This window comes from Calidris pugnax, unplaced genomic scaffold (assembly GCF_001431845.1).
Source record: "Calidris pugnax isolate Ruff unplaced genomic scaffold, ASM143184v1 scaffold54, whole genome shotgun sequence".
NCBI classification, from domain to species: domain Eukaryota; kingdom Metazoa; phylum Chordata; class Aves; order Charadriiformes; family Scolopacidae; genus Calidris; species Calidris pugnax.
Genome location: NW_015090864.1, coordinates 9,828,575 through 9,850,038, shown reverse-complemented (window position 1 = coordinate 9,850,038; position 21,464 = coordinate 9,828,575).

Here is a 21,464-nt window from a genome sequence, read left to right as displayed (position 1 = left end):
ATTTGTGGTTTCACACTGTTCCAAACCAGGGGCTCTGCTTCCAAGAACTGGCTGGGTAGTTTGCCTGTTATTTATCACACTGTCCCAAGGAGATGATTTTTGGATGATTAACAGAGCTGTCATTGCACTCTTACATGCAGGCTGAACTGATCTTGCTGCTTTTCAGATGCTTAGTAGTTGTTAGAAAGGAAAAAAAAAAAAAGCCTAGAGTGCTAATCTACTAATCTTGTTGTTAAATGTCTTCTAAATGCTAGCAGTATTTTATCTGTAATTAAAGCCTAGATGAACTGTCCCAGCCTTCCCATTCTCCATGACTTGCAAGCAGTTGCAATCCCAAGCTTTATTAAATCATAGTGAGGTGATTAAACTAATGATTATTGATTTTCAAAGTGAGAAGGAGTCTGCAGAGACAATACTGTTTTCCGAAGTGCATGGGACAGTTTACCTTCAGCATCCCAATGGGATTAATTCACACAGCAGCCTAAACTCCAAAATATTCCAGGTGTTTTTTCCTGTTTCAGTTTAGAAACTATCAGTGGAGCCCCAAGGTAGGGATGACACTAAGAAGGAAGCAGTTTCTATGTCTGCCAGTCCTTCTCTTTGGTTTATGGAAGTGCAAGGCATAATCTGAGGCTCTCCTTGGAAGTACAAATTGATCTTGAAAACCACTGAGCTGTGTGCCTTCTTACTGCATGAGTTTAACAAATCCAAATTACAGCCATTGCTCTGTAGTATGTTGGGGGAGTTATCTGTTGTCTATTTAGGAACATTTTATGATTAAAGGATAGGAAATGATTATTTTTGCTTCAATCAGTTAAACTGCTCACATTGCACTGTGGTAGCAAAGTCTGTGACCTGAGAAAGTCTGCCAAGTTCCATGACACTTGTCTCAGTGCAAGCAAATCATGTATAAATTCATCTTGGGTTACTTTATTTTTTTTTTCTGGGCTGTGGGAAGCTAAAAGAGAGTCTGTGAGCGTTATTATTACCTTTATAATCACTTGTTTCCTATCACTGAGCCTGTGGAAATAGAAAAGAGTAAAAAATATCCTTTAAGTCTTTTGCCATGGATTCTAAGATGCATTTACCTCTATATTTCCTGTTTATTTATGTGATTAATCTATATAGATATTTTAGAGAGGATTCAATCCCAGAGTATGTGGAGAAGTATGTTCAAATATAGTTAAGTTCCTAAAGATGAACTAGAAACACAGTGGATTATTCAAGAGCAACTAAGCTGATTTTCTATCAGTTTCTTTGTGGCTTTTTATTGTTTATAAGTCATGTGGCTGCCAGACCAAGGGAGAATGGTAAAGAAAAGACTCAGTGTTACTAAGAGGTGAACTGGCCAAGGTCAGCCCTCTGCCCCTGCACTAACAAGCTTTTGCCAAGATGAAAGTGCCATATTTTAGCTGTGGTTTTATCTTTGAATACCTCATACTCATTCATCAACCCAAAAGAGAGGAAAAAATGGCTTATTTTCTCAGTGAAGACAATCCTTTTGACTCCTGATTAAATTTGAAATCTAGTTCTTTTAGTAAAGTGTTTAATCTAGCTTCTGCTACACAGAAAAATATACCCAGTAATTTCCTCCTTCTTCATCTAGAGATAGCAGTAGCTTTCAAAATGCAGGGAATGATACTTCATTGTACTACTTCTGTGATGGAGGGCTATTTTGATTCCATTTTTATAAGAACAAGACTCCTAACCCGACCGACCTGAAGCATTTTTTCCCTTTTTTGCTCTGTTTTCCAGATGCTTTCTTCTACCCTGGCATTACGGCCATTTCCTGTCATAGAAGCACAGTAAAAGGAGGAAAACAAATGTGAAATTTCCTATTGAATGATTCAATTCACCTGGAACAGCATTTGAAATAATGAGAGCAGTCTTCCATTAGCGAAGTTCTGTGCACACTATTTAAACTGTGTGCTGTGGAATTGCAGTCCTGTCTGCTTGGAAAGGAAAATGAAAACTTTGGTTTCCTGCCTAGAGGGCACTGAATGCAAAAAAAAAACCAAAACCACCCAGAATACCACAGGGATTTACAATACTCATGATCAGTGCAAGAAAGGACTAATTTACAGGTTATTCACTAGAAAATTTTGCAACAGTTTCAATGCCCACTGTTGCTATGTTATGCAGCGTCCTTTTTCCCAGGGCCCTGTCACCCATCTCTAGATGGTGATAAATTTTGAATGATTTTTGAAAGTTATATTGAATCCTGTGATTCTGTTTGATTTCCAAAAGCAGTTAAATTGTCATATTAAACTTGTAAAGATCAGTGTCCTGAATCAGGTCTTACTGAATGCTCAGTTTCCTCCCAAATCACTGATTCATGTTCCAAAATTTAAGTGGTCATAAGCAACATATATGGTCAAATGTTGTAAGATCAGTTACATATGCTATGACTGCTGGCCTGAAAGATAAAAAAGGTGATGAATGTGGATTGATTCCCATTCTTTTTTCCTATTGTCGATGTTTAGACTGGGTTGGCTGCTAGATGACAGATGCTCTCTTTAATCCCTCTCCTTTCAGAGAAGGGGGATCATCTCCTTTGAGACGAGAGCAGAGAGAATGAAAGGAAACTTATGGCCTGAAAAAGAAACTAAACTACTTTAATGAAATATTAATAATAATAAAAAGAAAATAGAATAATATTAATAAGAAAATAATGAAATATATGTGGTATATACAAAACTGTACTGACCTCCCAGATCACGTCACCGGCAGGCACTGGGAAAGTCCCAGACTTGACTCAGAGATGGATGGGAACTGAATTGCAGATCTGGATTCAGGAATGTACTGTTTGGGATCAAAGCCAGATGAACAGACAGAGTCTTCCTCCGACACCAGCCATTGAAGGAAGAGGGTGACCCCTTTGACCCCTCAGCTTTTATACTGAGCATAGAGGAGATGGGATGGAATATTGTGTTGGTCAGTTTTGGGTCACCTGTCCTGTCTGCTCCTCCCTGCAGGTGCGACCCCTTTATGCTTCTCCGCTTCTGACCCTTCAGCGGGGCATATAACAAAGTTATCTGATCTTAGCTGTTATAACAATAAGTATAAGCAAGAACCTCTCTGCGTATACCATTCCTTGGTATTCCCTAATAATATCAGAAGTTATCTCCGCCAGAAGCAGACACTGTCTGAAAAATATGCTGTTAATTTCAGAGTGTTATTGAGAAGATTCTTAGCTGAAAAGTAAAATTACTGAAAAGAAAATTAGTTCTGTTTTATCTCAAACCAGGGCACAGGCAAATGGTCTTAAACAGTCATTCAGACATACAGGTTTAGTTCAGACAATAGTCCTGCTGCAACCAGTGGATTAGCTGGTTTAAAATGGTTATGTGCTTGACAAGAATCTAATCACCAAAAGATATTGAATCTTACTTCTGGGATTCACAATCTTTTCCACTTTGCTCTTGTTAATGTGAAAGTAGTTCAAATGTCCCTTGTGAGGCCTTGAGAGAGGACTCAAGACAGCAAGAGGAATGCCAAGGAAAGATGCGTCTGTTTAAAAGTGTTCTCATGAACTGAGCAATGTCTTTCTGGCTCTGAAGAGTCATTGCAATAGAATACATGTGTTTCTGGAGTCCTGTGGATTTTAAAACTAGCCTGGAGTAAGCCTGATCCTCTAGATTATCACGTATGGGACCAGCTCTCTCTTGATGGACCCAGAATGTTTGAAAAAGAGCTTTGCAAATCAATGAGATGGATTGTGGTGGAGGAGTCCAGCCTCCTCATCCAATGAGAGGGAGCACCAGGATGTTCAGCGCCGAGCCAGCATTCTGTAGGGTTGCTGTAGCTCCTGCTCTGAGCTGAGGAAAGGATGGGATTGTGGTGGAGGAGTCCAACCCACCCCAGCTGTGCTTTCTGTGCCAGTGAGCCCAAGATATATCTTCATCACAGCAAGGTATTGCTATTATTGCTCATCGGTTTTGTCCTCTTTATGACATTGAGAATTAGAGTATGCCGACTTCCTAGAGAATTTTTTTTTCTATCAGTGATAAAAGATAAACTGCTGGATTCTTCTAGAAAAAACTTAGTGGTACAGAGAGACCACTAGTTCTCTTTCTAATGTTTAATTTCATGTGTTATATTTCAACATTGATACATTAAAAAAATACTTTGTATGTATAATGAAAGAACCTTTTGTGTCTGTGAAACGAATGTCAATGCAGAAATAGCTGGCATGTGCCAGGCTCATTTTACAGTAGACAGTGGGAAGCAGGGTCAGATCTGTGTAATTAGGATGAACCTTGAGAAAACTCTACCATATATCAAGAGTAAGCTCAGTCCTTAGCTAACCCCAATTGAGACCTTGGGAAATATGGAATTTACCTAACATTTCTTTCCCTCAAAAAAATGCTATAGAGCTCTGTCTAGCAGCACATCTATAGTTTTTACTTAGTCTGGCAGCACGTAAAGTGTTTGAGGATCAGCTCAGAAAGGGTAACTTGTTAATCTTTAAAACTTGTAAAGGCTGTGTCTCCATGACAGTTCAGGAGAGTGGTACTGGGTAATAAGGAGAGTGGTACTGGGTAATAAACCAGGATATCAGTTCAGTTTATGTGGAGCACTGTGAATCCTGGTTGCTGTGTACCAGCATAGGAGACCATAGCTGAGAAAAGCCCGTGAGCTGGTGCTCCAGGAACTGCCTTGGAAAGGATTTTGTTACGCTCCCACTTTTCGCTGCTTGGAACAGATTGAATTGAAATGAAATTCAGGATGGGACTCAGCCATAATGAAAGAGAATTTTTGTTGTCTGGTGACTGTTCAGCTTGCAGTTAGCTGTAATTAGCTCTATTGTTCCCCGATTAGTGATTGCTGGCCTTCTGCCACTCTGCTTCATAATGATAATATTAAAGAACTGAATTCACATGTAGCCTCTGACAATCTCAGGGATGCCAGCTCAGGGCTGTTTCGTAAAAAAGAAACATCTACATTATATAAGAACAGTTGAAAGAATGGGGCACAGCAAACTGAGACTTGTCACCTGCTACCTCTTACTGTAATATTTTGGTATACTTCTATAGTTTCAGGGTCTGCATTTGCATGCTGGCTTCCACTACTTACATCTGTGGCTGGGGACTTGGCAGTTGGCATTTCATCTAGACATCATTTCATCAGAAAAAAGAGTGGCATAGTAGTTATACTACTTTACAAAAATTATATTAAACCTCCGTGTTTCTTTCTGAGCTACTAGATTCAGAAGGTGGCCTTCCATTTCAAATAGTTGTAACCGATTTCCCTCTTTGAAAAGTATTGTCCTATACATACCATTCTGTGATTCTGTGATATCAGAACCAAATTCATCTTCCCATTTGTCTCTCTTTGAACTTGCACATTATGCACCTTTTTACATCTCTTGTAGGACTCTTAAAGCACTGATGCTCACGTTATTACTCATGTCCAACCTATATTTTAAGCGATGCTAAATTTGAGAACATGGACCTTGTATGTGTAACAAAAACATTTATCACTATTTAGCTCAGCTTTAAAAGCTCAGAAAGGTAAGAATTACCATGAGGAAAAATCCAAACAAGCTAAATCTGAAAACAGCATCTAGTGTACTAGGACATCTGTAAACCTATGCCACTGTGACAACATGCAATGACTCTATTCTCAGGACTAAAGCATTTTATTATTATTTCTTCTAAATTAGCTTAAACATTTTAAAAAGAACGGATATTTCCTCTTTGTGATTTCCCTTCCAGGCATACATATGGTTATTTTAGTTCTACATTTTGCTATGTTTGGTGCCTTAATACGTTTTGACTTCTTTTAAGATGAACTTTATTTAATTTCTTCTATATAGCATCCTCCATCTTATAATAACTTCAGTTTATCATCTGTGTTTCATTTGTAGAGCAGATCAGGATGCCTCTTTCTTTTGAATTCATCTTTTATTGAATAAGTCTTGGGATAAAGTGAAAGTATTGAGGTTGAAAGCATCATTGTACCTGTATAGACATGTTGTAGAACCAAGAGAAAGAGAAATCATTAACAATACAGTCTACTCAGTCCTCAGGTCTTTCCAAGTAGCGCGGGAGGAGAAATACACCAGAGATAATAAGTCATAGTGCTTTTGAAGTAGGCAGAGGAGGGAATGAAGTACAGTTTCTCCCTTGTGTCAATATGACACATACTTCTTTTTAGTCTCCTACTAATTTTTTTTTAATTGTTCGAACCAGTGTGTTGAATAGTTGGTTCAAACAATATCTATCAATTGCTAAGCAATGGGTAGTTGAATTTTTTACATCATCTGGTTCACCTTTAATTAGCACATTTTACTAACCTTTTCAGCAATTATTGTTAACCACTTTTGTAGCACCTTAATGATCTTGTGTGAGGACTTTATATTTTTCAGAACTAATTGCTGCCTTACAACAGGAGAGAAAAGTAGGACTCCAGCTCCCCAAGGTAAGGTTGAATGACAGCTTTTGCACAGCTTCTGATAAATAACACTCTGAGTCTCTATTGTGTTACAAAGGCCATTTGTCCACTTAAGAAACACTTTAAGAGCATCTGTCACTGTCTTTGTTTTGCTTCAGTGCACTATGCACTAAAAGCATTATTTCCACAAGGGAAATTAGAAAATCCACATGCAAAATTATCCATATACCTCCAAGCTAGCTGGAGAATATTCACAGCGGCTTCTTCTTGTTGTTGGATTTGGTTAATCACAAATGTAAAATAAATCCAAGTAAAAATAATTAAATACACTTGTGCAGTTTTCTTTCCTTCCTCTGTGCCCGACAGTTGCATTAACACTTAAACTTCCTTTCCTTTAATGCCTATTGCATTAGGACAAATCATTTACACTTTTAGAACTATGCTCAAAATTTACTGTTTTTATGGTCTGTAACTGCAAATTATTTTCTGCTGGGAAAAAAATTGAATATAAATAAATCAATTCTGGCATGGTGTAGATACTTTATAAACATGTTGGTCAAAAACCTGATGTCTATTTGATCTTTCCATTAGGAAAATTTTCCGAGATCTGGTACCTTTGCTGGGTTAGAGGACATAGCATGGTCTACTTGAACACATGTGCTGTGACCTTGGTGTTTCAGGAGCTGTACAGAAAACAGAACAAAGCCATGGTCAAAGCCCTGAGAATTTGGAGCCTAATATCCAAGAAGAGGCAGCAGATCAATAAAAGTAACATGAGTGCTTGTCAACAGGAGAGAGGACAGTTGTCCCAGCAATGTACCAAACGAATCAAGGGGTTGTTGAAGCATTACGGAAAAGGGAAGTTTAGGGAAGAGTTTGAAGACAGACTGAGAAGTTTTGCACATATTTGTAAGCGGTTGCTCTCAAACATTAGCAGCAGCTGGCAAGAAAGGATAAAGCTCCTTTTTGAAAATCTAGCCAGCTACAAGCTAGGCACATGCTCTGAAAAAGCCTGAAGCTGGCTTCAGAGACAAATCAGAAGACTAAAAGCTGTTATTTGATTGGAAGATCCTCAAAAGCCTTTATTTGCTATGAAAGATAGGAGGAACCTCAGAGAGAGAGAAGGAGACTAATGGCATGGATAAAGTAACAGACATGGAAAATTATCATTGCAAAGGTCTTCTGGATATATGGGGGAAACATGGGATTTACTCAGGCCCAAGAAAGCATGCCACACGCATGAGATGGGAGCCTGGATAACAGTTTGAACTGCGTGAAGGAAACCGAAACAGTGTATTTTAGAGATGGTAGACAGAAAGATGTTGTGTGTCAGGAATTCAAGAACATGAAGGTCATATTACGTTCCTGTGTGATCAGGTGCTTGATATTCTTTCCACAAGAAATGAGCAGAAAAATACTATGGAGAATGTTAGTTTTATATTAGCTATGTTGAGTCTAAATGTCTACAAAGAAGTGCTAGAGATAGACTAGGATTTTAGTTTGGAGAAGAGAGTAGGATTTATCTCACCTAACCTTATCTAGCTACAATGCACACATTACCCTTTATAGTGAAAGGAGAGAAGCACAGTTAGACCATTGTTCAGCTACTTTATTTTAGAGATCTTCTTTAACAGTTGGATTAATTGCAGTCTACAGTTCTTTAAATATTACTGGCTTGATTTTCAGACTACAGAAAGAGCCTACAATGTGTCGTTCAGTAATAAATACCACCATTCAGACATATGAATCCCACCCACAGGGACAGAATACAAGGGTTAGAAGGGAGGCACAGAAACAGAGGGAAAATTTATGTTTGCAGATTACTTAGAAAAGATGTACACAGAAAAGACAGAGCTGTAGAAGATCCTCAAAGAGGAATAGAGAAGGACAAGGACTCACTGAAGGGACCATTGGAGAGGTAGGAGTGTTTATTTACTCAGTGACTAGGGGCTGGGGAGAAAGCAAAAGAGGGCTAAAGGTGGTGAGTTGAGCATACATGGCAAAACATACCAGAATTTCTCATTTTTCTCATGGAATATGTAAATGAGTTTTTTTAGGAAGTGACAGCAGAGGCAGGCATAAGAAAGATTTTAAGGAATGGGTCAAGCTTATGTGCAAATTCTTCATTTTTTTCCAGAACTCAGTCTCCATACCTGTAAAATGGGACCATAGCAAATATCGCATCCTGAATCATCATGCAGAGCATGGAGATACTCTTCCTGGAGGTGAATGACAGCAGGAGCCAGAGCCACTTTCTAATTATTTTTCTTAGAACTTTCTAATTATTTTTCTTCTGGCTGCACTTTCCCAGCTGCTCTGTTACGACGAATGGACTTACTCTGTTTCCTCCAAGGCCACACTTTGTAGACTGTGATGCTTCTTCATGAAGTATAATATGGCAAGACAAAATTTGATTCATTCACTTTATGCCACAGTTCACATATGGTGCACATGAGAGATCGTGTTTCCGTGAAGGCTCTCCTCACTTTGTTTCTTTTCCTTACTCTCTGTCTTTCATATCTTCCATCTCCGTCTTTAGGGCAACAGCCTAGAAAGAAAAAACTGAAAAATATGCTATTGCTTAACTATTCATTGGATGCAGTTAAAAAATCCTGCAAAAAGTGAGCTGGATAGTATTACACATACATCAGGAATAAAATGGGTTAGGGCAAATTGTTGCCCATATATTACTGTTCTTGGAACATAGACGTCACAAGCAATGAGGAATGATTTTCCAGTAGGAAAAAGTAAACTGCTCAGCTTGCAACAGGCAGCACAGATTACAAATCAGGATTCTCTATTTTCAGCATAACAATTATTAAATTGAAATTAAGTTTTACAACAATGACAGTCGCTGATTCAAAGGAACATCCCACCAGTAATGTCTGAGGTGGGAGGGGTTTGTTTTGTTTATAACACACAGCACTAGTATTTCATAATACTGTAATCTTCATCACTGAAAGATGATTAAATCTTTTTGTTTCAGTTTGATCCAGGCACTTAAGCAAACCAGTCTCTTTGTTCTACAGGAAGAATGAAAAATCCAGAGCAAAACTATAGGTACGCTTTAACATGGGGAAAACTCAGACTTATGTTGCTTCTTATCTGCTAAAAATAACATGTAGTTGGCTGTAAGCCTTCTTGGCAGGGGACTTGGGAGGTTTTTCAGGTCTGAAACTCTGCTTCAGGTGTTGATTGTCACCCGCTATCCTTTTGGCAAAAAATATACATGGAACTTGGGTTTTAGGCTAAAGGGGCTTGACGGAATGGCAGTAATAGCAAATTAACTTGTATGTGCAGCTGCATTGAAACTTCAGAAAACCATTTAAAAGTCTCCTGCCACTTCAGGGGTTACATTTCCAGTGTATTTTAATTCCAGCAAGGTTCATGTGTCTCTTAAAATAGAAGTACTTGTTTTTCTTCTTTAGTTCAACAGTGAACTCTGTAGCTGGATTACTGGTAGTAACATGGACACTGATAAGAGAGTTTTCAGGCAATGCTGAGGCCCAGAGTTTTAGAATTTCTCCTAAAATGGACTAATCAGCATAAAAAAGCTTTCAAGGTTTTTGAAAACGTCAGTGAAAACAATAATATTTGTTTGAAATTACAGCGGTTTCTGCCATGTTGGACACTCGTACCTCAGAGTATCACACAAGTGCATGAGAACTACAGACTTACATCACTTTGTGTTGTAAGATGAGGGCATAAGTTGCTGAGAGCCAAAATGAATTTATTTTTAGACTCATGACTGCTCATGACATAAAGTAAGGTAATTTCAAAATGTTTTCCTAATTATAAAGGAATGGACTATTTTGATGCATTAAATAGCATTTTCCTCCAAAATTTTCATGCACTCCAATATATAACACTGAATTACTTTTATTTCTAAGAAAAATGTTTGAACACCTTTGAATCCAGGTCTGTGGACTTGGAATGCTAATATTTAGTACAGTAATTTTTTTTTTTATATACCTTGCAGTTTATTTACATTACTGTGCTTTTGTGCAATTATAAATACACTATGTTATTACATGTACAATAGTATATGGCGTATGAGGATAAAACACCATAATAAATTACACGTTGCAAATTTTCCTATATATAACATTCATTGGTCTATTTTCTTGTGCACAGTCTTCACCTTCAGTCTGCTTTGGAGTTCTGTGTAGGGTGGCTGCAGTCATCACTGTGGTCCTCAGGTTTTTAACTGGTTTTTTTTCAGTGCGGAAGCAGCAAATCTGGGAGCAGAGCTGATGCACCATACATAGACAAAACAGATAATTCAAACTAGTTCACTGGCCATTGATGCTTATTTCCTCTACACTGAAATAAGAAATCTGGCTGAATTAGTTGATCACAGAATGACCTTGATCTGTTGTTATGGTGCACCCATCAGAAATGAAAGGCAGTAGTAGGATTGCTGTAGGCTGGGTACTTTCTTTAGAGAAACAGTATTTTTAGTGATATTATACAAGGCTGGGACCATGCTGGAATATTGCATGCAAATTTAATCACCCATATTCTAGTCTCCATAAAAGAAGAGAAGCAAAGGCTGAGAGTGAATATAATGGCTTTGGAAATGTAAGAGAGTTGAGAAAAAGCCAACTTCTATAAGTACAACTTAATCTAATTGACAAGGCAGATAATGGATCCAGACTATCTGGGAATATAGGTAAGCTGGAAGTCAGGATGGGCTTTATCTATCAAAACAATGCAGTCTGGAGCAACTTTCCAGTATAATAAATATAGCAAAAACCATGAACAGTTTAAATCTTGATCACTTCTTAAAAAATCGTTGTATATTCTGAGCATCCCCAAGAGATGCTTTATACAACGGCATGAATCTTAAAAATAAGGCTGCTACGCAACTGTCATTGCAGACAATGTTTACTAAAAGTTTTTGAGTTGGAAGAAGCACCACTGTTTTATCTCGGGCTCAGAAAGCCTGTTCTGTCCAATGACATGAAGAAAATGAAATCTTACCACAAGCTAAATCACTTAAGAACGGTAAGTATGTATCAGAATTTAGAAGGTTAGCTACAACCCTTCCAACCACTACAATTCTGTGTGTAATCCTATGGCTACACATGTTTACAGTATCACAGGACTCATAAACATTTTGTGTTAATTTGATCAGCTACTGAGGCAGTTACTCCATTTATAACATTTATAGCTTCATCTATAATTTGAAAACCTTTGCCAAACAAATACTTCTGAAATGATCTATGTTACTAGAAGTCTAATTTTTTTTTTTTTTTTTCTTGTGGAATACTAGCTTCTAAGTACAATCCATAAATCCTTTCTTCTAAATCTTCTTTTTACTCTCAGTATCCAAATGTGTATTCATGTCGATTTTTTTTTTAATTATAACTTTTATGCCAAGATATGTCTGACATGAAAATGTATGAGATGTTGGAGTTGAAATCAGGGTCTCTGAATAAACAAAATGCTTGATTCCATGAAACCACACGGAGAAATCAGCAATCCAACTTGTAATGGTACCAAAGGGATTTTTTTGTGGATTGAAAGGGCCTCTAATTACTGTCCCACCAGTGATTTCAAGTGAAAGGATGACGACTCTTTATTAGTGAACACACCTATTCTGTGAAAAACAGTATTGCAAATACTGTACAAAACCCCCCTTATTGTTTGAATTATATTTCCCCGAGCAATAAGCACCCAGGTATTCTAGTCTCAGGTTCCAAAATATTCATGCACACATACTGGGATGGTCTGAAATGACAAACAGTATTTGAGTCATTTTAACGGAGTAATGGAGAAAAGTGCAATTGAAACTGCAGTTATCAATAGATCTGTAAAAACAGAACATTTTGCCACAAAAGAAGTGATTGAAACTGAGCTTTATGCTCACTTCAATGGATTCAGCTTCTCTTCCACTCCTCCTTTTCCTGAGAATCAAAGATGCTGGCGCAGCCCAGTCGGCAAAGCTACCAGGCAAAGCACTTCATTGTTTACTGGAAATATTTGAGAAAACAGATTTCTAGAGCTTTCTCTGTTTTCTGGCTGGTGCGGAGCTGGGTAGCCGAGGAAGTAACTCAGAGACTGGTGGAGGCAGTCCTGGCCAGCAAAACAGCTGTGACTCACAGAGCTGTGGCAATGAGCTGCCCAGAGGAGGGGACCGCCTGGATCTGCCATTGCCCCAGTGCTCTCTGAGGCTGATACCTCAGTATGCAGATGGTATAAAACCAGGAGGAGGAAAGCTGAAAGCAACATTTTTTTTTTTTTTTTTTTTTTTGGCTTATACCCTGCTAAGATTGTGATAATTTTGAGCATAAATTACTTTTCACTTTCCTCTTAACCCTTAACAGATATTTAGTGCCTGTGGAAGCATGTGCCGCTGTACAGCTTCCAGGTACTCCACAAATTGGGTGTTTTAAGACATATAGTTCATTTCCATCGATTCTTCTTGTTATGCTGTCAAATTTTCCAAGCAGATTAGAACTCTGGTAGGAAAAGTCTTCAGATAAAATTCAGGACTTCTCATTCAACTTAAAACCACAAATTTCCATCATACGGCTTCATGTGTATTTTCTGTTCATGATTGTGTAAGTATAGATTTTGTTACAGGAAGACTTCCTAAAGAAAGCAAACAACTCGTGAGTATTTCTTTGAGTGAGTTAATGCGCAGTTTTTCCTTAAGTACTTAATTTTCTTTAAAAGGTGTAAAATTTTGTCACCTTAGTAAAAGGAGAAACTCCTGCGTGTGTCTTAAGTGATCAATTTTCAGTTGCCTTTTATTAGTTACCATAGAGTCTTATCTATTTGTGCTCAGTGTTGGGTAACCTGAATTACAAATTACCTTATTAAGAATTTGCCACCTAACTCTATGAGATTGATTCAGTGCAATGACAATTAAAGCTCCGGAGCTCACTAGGAAAATTAGGTCCTGTCAGATGCAGACAGTTGGTGCAAGGTGGCCTGGGAGGAGGGTGGGCAGAGCAGGATGCTCCTTGTCCACTTGCTCACAGGACGCATGGGGCAGGTGGATGGACCCATGTCACCAGGAGCCGGGGACTTAATGCAGGGGCTGCACACTGGGTAGCTCTGTGTCCCTCTGTCCTAGTGTCCAGCTCCTCTCCCTTTTGCAAAGGTGGAGATGGAGGCTTGCCTGTCTTTCAAAGACATTGACAGTGGCTGAAACCTGCCTTTTGGAGTATGAACTTGCTGATTTGTAGTTTCTGGTGTGGGCACTCTACATGACAATTTTGAACATGACCATCTTGACTCTGCCCAGTCCCTTTCTCTACTTTACCGTAGAGACTTTGCCACAACACTCTGTGTAACTGTAGTCCCAAACCACCCTCATTTTTTTTGCAGTTCGAATGCTATCTCTTCAACATAGTGAAACTGAGTTTCTCAAGTGTGCTTTGCAATGGATTAAGCCTTTGACCTGGTGCTGCCAATACTTTCTGGACCAACTGCTTTAAAGTAGGTTACTTTAACTTCTTGATGAGTTTTTCTAAGCTAATTTTCCCTAAATTACAATTGCATAATAGTCTCAGATTGAACGGTCTTTAAACTTGGAGCTGCTGCTTTAATTTGAAATAAATAGATTTTATTTACATCTTTCAGTTCCTTAATTTGTTTGATCTCAGGAGAATGAATTATTATTGGGCATTGATTCACATTTGAATTATCTACAAGAAATGCATTATTGAGTATTAGGATAATAGCACAATAATACTCTGATTAAGGTGCTAGTTTTAAATCTTGAATATAAATTTGGTCTTCAGCTTGAGGTTCCATAGGTTAATTTTCTGGAGAATATGTAGTTAGCACAGCCAGATTTGTTCCTTAACAAAAATGTTATTAACATATAAAATGTAGAGTGAAAGCGCTAAGTATTTTATAAATAGTATTGATGGGGTTTTGCATCCAAGGAAGTTCATAATCATAGAATCATAGAATGGTTTGGGTTGGAACGGACCTTAAAGATCATCTTGTTCCAACCTCTTTGCCATGGGGGATATATTAAGTATTTACATACTACATAATGCATGTGATTAGACACAAATATCTGCTTATAATAGAATCTTACTGGAGAGCTGTGAAAAAGTGTTTGTCTGGATGCACAACAGTTTAAATAATTCAAGGACAGAGGAAAATGTAGGTACTTGAATAATAGATAAATCAGCAGACTGCGAGGAAGAGAACTAAAATATAACTAGTTATCTGAAAAACCCAGTTCAGTGACAGGGGAAATAGTTTTGATGACTCAGAGGTTGTCTGTCTTCAGAAATGCAGTGAAATAGCTGTTTGAGAAAATAGTGGCCATTTGAGGATTTACAATGAAACAGTTATTCTGGCTATTTCGCCACATTTTCAAATGTAAACAAGACTTGACTGCTGACGTATTTATGAATTTAGCTGCTTGTATTTATTTTAACTTGAGGATTGCAAAAGTTGGATGACTTAAATGATTAATAGTAGAGTCAGAGATTGGTAACTACAGCCATCCCAAAAATTTCCATGTATTCCATTTACCTTGTTAGCACTGTGCTTTCCATAGTTGAGATGTCAGCATGGGAGACTAGATAGTAAAATTATTTTTGTTATAAAGAAGGTAAAAGAAATTAATTGCCGCCCTCTCACATAGACATTACTAGCAGAAGTCTAATTTAATCATGCATGTTAACACAGCTGAATAAAGTTGCCACTATATATCAAGCTATAAACTGATAATGGAGAAGGATTTGGTGTATTCTTCAATGTGTGGCTGGATACCAGCCTAGGGACCTACACTGCTTGGCTGTCTGTTTTGCTGCTGCTTAGTGTGGGTGATATAAAAGGAAATATTGGGAAATGTAGGTCTTAATGTGAGAATGTTGGGAGTGAAGGATTTTTGGATTCTCCATCCAATAAAACTAAGTCCAGTTGCTAGAGCTGTTAACCAATAGATATATTTATCCAAACTTTAAACAGGTAGCCCAATACTGATTCTTGTGGGACATCACCAGTCAATTTCTCTCTTCTTAATGAATTATTTATAATTTTCCTTTGTCAGTAACTCACAAGCCAGATTGGACTAATTGTATTGTTGTCTAAGCCAAATTGATTTAATTTTCTCCCTAGACTATCATATGCCTCCTTATCAAATGCCTGTCTAAAATCCAAGTATATCTATGGCACTCTCTCACTCTGGTTTCCTGCCTAAAAACTATCAAGCTTGTCTGGCCAGCTTTAATTCTAGTATTTCCATGTAGTTGTGTTTCCATGACAACAGTCCCATCTATGGACTAGACAGTGACAGCCCATCATCTGTCACACAGGGACTACAAGGGCTCTGGGACACCTCATAACATTTCTGAGCCTCACCTAGGTGCTCACCCAGGTGCTCACCCAGGCTATGAGAGTGGGCAGAAGGACTGCTCTCCCCGAAGTCCTCTGAAAGAGAAGGGTGAAGAATCAACAAAAAGCAGCGTTGGCTATGACCCACGCTCCAGCTATCAACCCTGAACGAACAGTAAATGCTTCCACTGAAACAGGCACAAAAAGAAATTCTCACCAAACATGGGGAAAGCAGTGAGAGAATTAGGATTAGGAACATCAGAGGCACAATGTTCCCAGCTGGAACGCATGATCCAGCACGTTGCTGCTGTCAGGAACGAAGGGGTTCCCTGGGGACAGGACACAATCCATAGTAAGGCAGGTTGCGTTAATTTTGCTGCAGTCCAAGGTGATCTTGGTGGTGTTTGCTACAAGATAACCAGAAACATTACCTGAAACCCATCCTGGCATGATCCTGGTGTGATGAGATTGGATGACCATTCCTTGGTCTTTTGAGGAATTCAGGTTTGGCTAGAGGTAAAGCAAAGCTTCCTTTATGAGAGGTTATGCATTTAGGAAAAATAATGAATACATTTGTGGTACATTTCCTGTCATGATTGCTAAAATGCAGTAAGTTGTCACTCTATATAGTGAGGGAGGACTTGTTTATCAGATTAGTACAAGGTAATTTATATTATTACTAGATATATATTACTAGATATATATTTCTAGTATATTTTCTGAGTTTCAAATCTGACTCATTCTTTCTGACAAAGTCTTTTAAAAAGGAACCAAACATTGCATTAATGACATTCAAAGAATGTGTTTTGTGTTTTGAAGCATGATAAAACTTTCTGAGATAACTGATTAGATATAACAAACTATCTGTCCTGTAACAACTGCTTGTTTTCTTCATTGAAGCAACTTCAAATTTTCCCTTTACCTTCCCCATCAACATAATTTTAAAAGTGTCAAACACACATACTAAAAGGAAATTTAAAATAAAGATAACAACAATCAATAAATAAAATATAAGATGTTTTTTAAAACAGCTTGAAGAGCTCCTACTATATCACTCCAGGAAAAATGAAGGGAGATTTCTTTCCATGGATTAGAGTAATGTGCTTTTCTGTTGAACCTTAATGCCCAACTTCAGCCATATGAGCACAGATCATTTTATTTCAGAAAGTCTTTTTTGTTTCAAGTTGTTGAGGTCTTGAAGGAATTTTAGATGCAATGTTGACTTAATTTGAGTATTTTATACTTCTATGCCACTTGGTATGCAATAAGGCCAATTTTACCAGTGCAGTAGACAAGGTAGCTTATCTCTTCAGTGAAAGGACAAATTATAAGAGAAAAAAAGAGTTGTGGCCCAGTAGGGTCTCTTTAACATTTAGTAACAACAGCATTGCAAAGGGGGGGAGGAAAAAATCCCAGGAGGGAAAAATTAGTTATACTGTTTTTTAACACAAAGCGAAGTCCTGTGTCTTCTGGCCCACATATGTGTCTTCACCATCTGTGGGTAAAGTGTTCTCCAAGTACCCTCCACATGCTCTCTGATCAGTACATTCTCAAGTCCTCTCTGACCAACAGTCATTTAGGTGTTTTGCAAAAGAACAGATTCAGTGGAACTGAAGCAAATACATGAGTGTTTATGGGACTCACCTGCGAGGTGGGAGGCAGTTCAAGTCTCTATTCCAGTCAAGTGAAAGGAGACAGCTACCCCAGGTCTCCAGTTTTTAGATAGAGTATCCATCCCACTGCGCCAACCTCATCATCAGGTGAGTGTCTGTCTTAAGAGAAAGAAAGGACTAAACAGATACAGATGGATGACTGCAGGAGACAGGCGCTTGTTGTGAACCTCAGAGTAGCTGCGATGCTTCACACTGCTGGGGAACAGCACAGACCAACAGATCCCGGCCAACAGCTCCACAGGGGAGCTTGGGCTATACATTGTATAGGGAATGCTGAATTTTGAATTCCCCTGTAATCAGGGTTCTCAGAAGATTAATTCTCTGTCCTTTGTCATACCTGAATAACAGATAAGCAAGTAAAATCGGTTTTGTTAACCTCCACATAGTATCTCATCATACATTTCTATCCTGCTATTTATACAGCTCTACTTCATCACCTTTATGCTTTAGAAGAAGGCAATGTTTGTACTAGAAGAGGTATTCTCTTGGTTATGTCCGAACAGTAACACTGAACATTCTTACATAACTACAAGTAGGTTTCTTCATCTGGACTCCTGGTTTCTGCTGGCCTTCAGTCAATGTGAGGGTCTTCTGTCTCAACATTTCATCTATCTCATTACTTTGTTCCAAAGCTATGGTACTTGAATAATAGAGGCAAAGGTGAATCACATTACATTTCTTATCTTCCACAGAAGCACCTGAGACACATCAGACTTTTATGTAAATGAAGTATTTGGTATGCAGAATAATATAGCAAGAGTTAACTCAGATGATATGTTTACAAGAATTATTTCCACTGAAGGGTAATCAGGTATGCTCTCATAATCCTCCTTTAACTCAGCTTCTATATAACTAATTTGTTATGTCCAAGTTGTGTCTTTTTATCTGTACTTGCTGCTATTAGCTCTGCTATGACTTCTACCTTTTTATTATGTTTGAAAGCTACTTTTTTCAGGCTACTAGTTAGAAGCCATGGGTCAGACACATTGATATACAAAACCACCACATGTGGGATGGATAATGGCAATGAAATTACCATGAAAATCATTTAGTCTGAAAGAGTGAAATTACATCTATTGTGCTCCCAAGGAGATGATATGTGAAGTGCTAAGGGAAGGGTTATAATCAGATACTTTGATTAAGCTTATCAAGAGGAACACGAAAAGCTGCTATTATGAGTACCCATTCCCACAGTCATTGGCAATTTTCATATTTAAGTTTTCAAACAAACAAACAAAACAAAATAGCAAACCCCCCAATTCCTCCCCTAAATTATAAGAACAAGTAATACCAGTTTAGGTCAAAGATAATGTTTGTTTCCAGTACTTGTAGTGAGTTAGGTATCAAAATTTTGGCTGTTAATTTTGGCTTAGATTAATCTAAAATCTCAATGGCTTTACTGAACTTATGCAATCTTTAAAGCAGATCTGAAAAGACTGAAAAAATATGAAAGTATGCATGTTTTCCTTTTTTTCAAACCTGCAATTCTGTCTCTTTCTAGTCAAATTGAGAATGTAGGTATGTCAAATAGATTTGTCTAACTGTTTGGCTACCCATACCTTTTTCTTTTTTGTTTTGATGTGAAAGACCATCTTATTTCCAACCTGCTCCAAAGGGCCACTGTCAAAAACAAACCCTTTTTTTCCTGAAAACTATTTGCTCCCCAAAATTACGAAGCTGTGCTGTCTCCTGAGTCCATTAAATCTCTTTCTGGATGAAAACTCAGGAACTAAGTTAAGACAAACTTTCATGGCTTCTATATTTTTTCCAACATGTCCAGAGAATGAGTGCAGCTTGACGGTCCCAATGAAAGTAGCAGCGCTCATTTCTGGAGCACAGTAGGCTCTCTTATCAATATTGTGCAACATGGAAAACCTCTGCTTTGCACTGAAAAATCAAATTTATTTTGAAATTGAAAAGTTGGAGATGAGCAGCCAGGACCAAAGAGGGAGTTGCATGCTGAATTCTGTAGTTTTAAGACTTATTGGAGTGCTATATTACAGATGGATTGCATTTCCTTTCTAAATTCTACTTTGGTGTCTGGCTAAGAAAACATCTATGTAATTCATCTGATAATCCAGCCTTAAAATCCCCCCTACTTTGGAAAAGCCAAGTCCCTCATGTAAACTCTCTGTAAGATAAAATGAGAAAGTACAAGCTCTCTAGTAATTTCTAATATTGTATTTTTATGCTATTTTTGTATAACTCAGAAAAAGTGAACTTTTCTGCTTTTGTGCTGTATAGAATAAAAACCACTTGCCAGTTTATTGCAGGTCTGTCTCTACCCTATTCTGCAATTAGGATTTTTAAATTATGTTATTTCTGCTGCGTATAATACCCACCTGATCTCAATAAAGCTGTTTTCCAGGTAATTGGAATAAAATGTAGTCCCCCTTGTTCTGCCTTTTAGAAGAACAAACCTATCTGAGCAACAGTAAGGTATAATTACATTGAATAGGTTGACTGCAAAGAGACTGTCAGTGCACTGCTCTCTGTTTTGTGAGGCCTTATACTGCTGGGAGCCTACAACTAAATTTGCATGTTTAAAATGTTCATCTGGCAAGCACCAGATGAAATTTCAGTGACCAGAGGCTGATTTTTCCTTTGCAGCTCCTTCCACTCTACAACTGGAAAAGTCACATTAGCAATGTATAGATAACATTCTTATATAGAATCCTATAGATTCTTATTGGCCTGCTTGGCTCAAATGTTTGATGCAATAAAGTAATTTGGCTTAATATAGAACTAATCAAGGCTCTCTCTTGACATGACCCAAGAAAATAAGTATCTTCTAACAATCAGCTCCACTGGCAGTAGACAATTATGCTTCCTCTCTTGTAAAAATGTGTATTTATAGTGTAGCAGATAACTGCGCTGGATATATTCTTGGAAGCCAAGATAAAGCCCTTACTTTTCTTCACAAATAATCTCAATTCCAATGTAAAAATAATATTAATATGTATGCTCCGGTAAACTCCAGCAGCAATACCATTGAAATTTATCAAGTAGGAGTTTAAAATGCCTACATCCTCATTTTCCTGATTTTCAGAAGGTCCATTTTGACCTCAAAGTGTTACTCTTGACTAAAATAACAACCTATCCTTGAGGTTTGCTGAGTCTTCAGAAACTGATGAAAATTTTCATTTGAACTGAGACAGCTTTCTTAAATCATGCAACTGGTTTGTCTGTCTAGTCCTTATAAACAGATAATCTCCTGCAAGTGTAGTTCATCATCTAGACTGGAAACTAAAACCTTCACAGGGTTTGCAGCAGTTTATTTCAGCTGCCAGGAGATCAAAAGAACTGAGAGGTTTGCTGCTTTGAGAGTTTTGTTCGTTTTGAGACTTCTTTAAAGAATAAACTGTTACAAACTCTTCTTGCTGGCAGAAAAAATATTTAACATCTGAATTTTTTTTTCATGCTGTATTATAGTGCTGTGACATTCAAGAGCTAACTATTGTTATATATACTACTAAGCCCTCATTCATATGAACAATAAATGATCAAAATTATAAAATAATTGAAAATAACATGGTTATGGCAGTAGTTTTGTTTTTGTTCCTGACAGTGGAACTATTCTTTGCTTAAAAGCTTTAATTTCTTATGCAGGAGGGAATTTCTCCAGGGAAAATCACACACATTAGTTAGAGGGAAGGAAAAATTTGTACTCATAAATTTTAATGTGTAATTTATTTGCTTGTTTCTGTGGATTAGTCTAAGGAAAAATGTGAAGGGCAAAAGCCAGCATGGCATGATTAATGGTCCAAAAGGCCTTTCGGGGATTAGGAATCTGGATGAATTGTTTAAAAGGATCTAGAGTTTTAAGAAGGCCCTTTTAAATGTTTTAACTTAAAACAATACCTTTGTAAATTGCATAACAATAATTCTTACCATATGGTGAACTAACATAACTAAATTACAAAGCCTCATTCCAATTTCACTTGCTCTGGTTTAACTCTCTGTTGAATACATGGCAGTATATTCCTGTCATGTACAGCAGTAGATGAAATACAGATTGGTCACTAGAGATAAGAGAAACAAAAACGTGTGCTACTAACCCCTAGTTCATATCAACAGTACAGAACT